Source organism: Callorhinus ursinus, unplaced genomic scaffold, assembly GCF_003265705.2.
Source record: "Callorhinus ursinus isolate GAN/ISIS: 27379988/994484 unplaced genomic scaffold, GSC_fseal_2.0 scaffold1, whole genome shotgun sequence".
NCBI lineage: Eukaryota > Metazoa > Chordata > Mammalia > Carnivora > Otariidae > Callorhinus > Callorhinus ursinus.
Window position 1 is genome coordinate 114,264,957 of NW_027397063.1, and position 4,446 is coordinate 114,269,402.

Sequence of the window (4,446 nt, forward strand, 5' to 3'; positions counted from 1 at the left end):
AGTTCTACTTCCTTTGTTTCTCTGTGTTTCAATCTGGGTAATATTTTTTAGATCCATCTTCCCATTCATTTTCCCATTCAAAGTATAACTGCTTTATAATCATCCATCCAGTGAGTTTTGAAATTGATTATATTTAGATTTTAATGTTTTATTCCATTCCTTTATTAAATCCTTTTTTATAGTTTCTTGTCCTTTGATCATTTAAAATGTCTATCTCCTTTTTAGAAAACATTTCATACATAGTTACTTTATAAGCTGTATCCAAAATTTCAATAACTGACTTACTTGCAGGGAGGGATGTCTAAATTTATGGTTTGTTATTTTTGCCGAATCTCCCTCATGGTGACTCATTTCTTTGTGTGATTTTTTTTCATTTTTAATTGTCAATTCATGTTTCCTCCAACTTAATCTGTATGAATCCTGAGGAATTAGAGAATGTTTCCTTTTATTTTTACCAGGTACTGCAGAGTTTTATAAATTTTGAACTACTTTTTTAAAGGAGTATTTAGTTGAGAGAGAGAGAGAGAGAGAGAGAGAGAGCTTGCATGAGTGGGGAGAGGGGCAGAAGGAGAGAAACTCAAGCAGACTCTGTACTGAGTGCGTAGCTGACTCAGGACTCAATCTCAAGACCCTGAGATCATGACCTGAGCTGAAATCAAGAGTCAGATGCTTAACCAGCTAAGCCAACTAGGTGCCCCAATTTTGAACTATTTTAATTTCTAGACTGAGTGGGTTGCTGACCTATAAATATTATATAGTTGAACTCCAGATCTGAGTGTGAGGGCCTTGAGCAGAACTTTTCTGGAGAGACTAATATAATTACCATTATTATTGTTATTTTTGCTGCTATTGTTCTTTTCTACAGGGAACCATCAGAGCAAACAGTTCTTCCAGGCTTCCTTTGCTTGGCAGCTGGATAATTTTACCCCTTGTTTCACCAATGATGTCACTTTTTTCAAGGGTTTTGGCATGATATGAGATACTTGGACATATTTCCCCCATTTTCTTGAGCCAGAGATTTATTCTTCCATTTCCCTGCACAGTATTTAATTCCCAAGGCATTGGTTTCTGAATTGGCATTTTCTCTTACAGCTTCACAAAATTTTCCTTTTTGCTATCACTTATGGCTTGTTTTTGTTTTTAAATTCCAGCTTGTGCTGTTTTATTTTGACTTTATTTTATTTAAAGATTTTATTTATTTATTTGACAGAAAGAGAAATAGTGAGAGAGAGAGCACAGGCAGAGGGAGAGGGAGAAATAGTGAGAGAGAGCGGCAGGCAGAGGGAGAGGGAGAAGCAGGCTCCCCACTGAGCAAGGAGCCTGATGCAGGGCTTGATCGCAGGACCCTGGGATCATGACCTGAGCCAAAGGCAGACGCTTAACCGACCGAACCACCCAGGCACCTCTATTTCGACTTTAGATAGAATTTCTCCTTATTTTGAGCTCAGTTATATGTTTAAATATATGCTTGTTGTAACACATTCAGGATCTAGTCATATTGTAATGGAAGGGCATTTTGGAATTTCTAGTCTGCCAGGCTATTAGAAGGAAAGTCTCTTGTTTTAGACTTTCTCATTTTATAAACCATTTCTTTATTAGTTTCTTTTCAAGCTAAAAACAAATTTAAAACTTCTAAGTGTGGATGAAAGCCAGGGAAAAATCATTTCAAAATCATTGATTTACAGTTTCCAGAATCTACCTTCTTAGTCAAAACTGAGACCATATATGGCTATCTCTAATCTCTTGACACCTTTCTTATTCTCCATAATTCCATAAAAATTATCAATTGGTGCAATTGTTTGGCATTTGCTTCTCTGTTTTCTTAAGCCCCTTCTATGTAATTCATTTGGATCTGAACGTGTTCTCATATTATCTCCAAAACTCTCCTAGAGTTCAGTTTTTCTTACCACTGCCTTGAAGATTATTCCTCTTAACAGAAAAGGTAGAGGTCTTGTTAATACACAAATTGTAGAAAAGTCAGCAGCTGAAGCATTACCTTATAAATGGCTTATCTTGCCAATAAGAGAAATCTATAGGCTATGGGTCTTATGCTTATATGGTTCTAAGTCATTTAATTTGGTGTGTCTCCTTCCTAACTTGACCTTCTGCATGATGTTGACACCTGGGTAGTTTTCCAGGGTATCTGCACAAAGGGCCTCCCTTTCTGGGTTCTACTTCTAGGTGAGTTTCTCCTAAAGAAAGAGTGTGCTCTATTCTCCTGATATCTGGTCCCCCAGTGGAATCCTGGGGGCTCTCAGATCTGAGTTCTAAAAACTGGGGCTCCTGCTAAGTGTTACAAGATTCTGGTCTGGGGCACAACAGTTGAAATTTTAGGAATAAAATGCTAGTGTGTGTGGGCAGCTTGGACAGGTTCTGCAAAGCTGGACAGCAAAGTAAGGACAAAGACTATTCAGCCTATGGTCCTGGACTCTGAGGTTGAGCTCCATCAGATTTCAGGTAGAGCTAGCCACATAGGTGACTGGATACTGTAGTGACACCCAAAGCTTGAATAGTACAGTGTCCAAGGCAGGAGCTTCTTGGTTGCTTGAGACCTGCTCTTGTTTTTAAGCTTAGCATTTTTTAGCTTTATGCCTCACCCTACTACCTCTAGTATAAAGCAGTGGCCACACTGGTTTCCTCATGGTTATTACTCCTTAGCGGAGGCAGCCTATGTAGATTGAAGGGAGGGTCAAGAGGATCTGGCCACTCTAGGGACCCTGGCCTCCTCTTGTAATTTTGTCATTATTGCCACAGAGAATTGGGCAGGGATCCTGATCACAGGGACCCCAAAGGACAAAGGTAGACCACATTTAGGCGAGAGCATTTGCTTGAATTCTGTTGGGATGACATGACATGAGTAAGGGAAGAAAAAAGAGGAAGTGTTTCATCTCACTGCATTTTTTGCAGCTGCAGTGGTAGATGTGTGCTGGTGCCTGGGTGCAACTTACTTGTCCAGGAGTAAATGATGTGGTATCAGACTTTTCTATGAGCTTCTCTATCTTCCCCACTAGAATAAGAGTATTTTTAGGGCAGGGACACTGTTTTCTTTGTCTTAAAATCATGACGACCCCCCTTGTGGGTGTGGGGCCTTGGGCAGTTTCCTCAATTATTCCAAGTTTTGGTTTCCTCATCTGTAAAATGGGGATGATGATAATAGTACCTACCTCATAGTGTCGTTTTGAAGATCAGTGCATGCTGAATGAATTATGCAATGAATGAGGTGTATTTTCCTTCCATTTTTATTCCCTTTCAAGAAGTTCAAGCTGGATGGTCTTAATGTTGTCAAGCCATGTGGGATTGCGTGCAGTGGTCTGAGTTCTTCTGTCAGGAGTGGTTGAAGAGCGAAGCCAGGGACCCACCCTTCCTTGACCTCCCCACTCTTCCCTCTCCCACCTGGATCTGCACGTGTTGGGAGTTGGGTAGGGCTGGGGAAACCCCATGCTGCTGAAAAACTGCCTTTAAAGTCTTCGGAACCAAAGGCAAGGAGCCAGAATCAAAGATTACCTTGTTTTTTGGAGTGTATCAGTGGCTATTGTCCCTATCAAACAAAGCCTTTTCATCAGAGGTTCTTTAAAACACTTTTTTCCCCCTCCTTTATTTTGCTTTGAAATAAGCTGGGCAACAATTAATTTCAGAGAGAGAGAGAGAAAGATAATTCAACAAGGATCTATTACTACTCTCAGCTTCTATTGCTGTAATGAAAATCTATTTCCTTTCCCTTTTGTGTCCCATATAATTTAATGCCCATTTTATTAATGGTCTGAAATAATTACGGAACCCTTTGTGATTCTCAAGTATGTTTCATTTAATTGTGCAATAAATGCCTAATCTCTTCCTCCATCTGAAGCTATTATGGCGTTAAAATTAACAATTATGCAGCAATGCGCCGGGGTCCATAGAAATCACTCCAGATAACTAGACATATATAAATCATTCATGAGAACAATTTCTGAAAAGAGACGGAGGGGAAAAAAATTGTGTTGAAAATGACATTGGGAAGCCAAGGGCCCAGCCTGTAAGAAGATAGTAACACCTTTAAAAAATCTTTTTTCTTTCCTTTTTTGTTATTATTTTATTAATTGTGTATGTGGCATAGCCCTCCCCCCCCACACACTTCTATTAGCCTGACAGATATTTTCAGAATTAATTAACTGTTAGCTCTGAGGATAAATTGTTCATTATCAATTTTCCCCCCCTCTTTCTTTCTGTCCTTTTATAGTTTTTCTTTTTCTTTCAGGCCAGCAATTACACTCCCTGCCTTTCTCCAGCAGCTCCTGTTCTGCACAGCTATCCAAATGGGGAAAGTGCTTTTTCTTTCAGCCCTATTCACTTCTCCTCTTCTCCCTTTTGTGGGATTTAATAACCATGGCTGATAGGCTCATGCTGGACAGAGAGGTTAAGTTTGTTGTCTCAGCACTTTGCTGACAGGGGACAGTGCAGGAATTC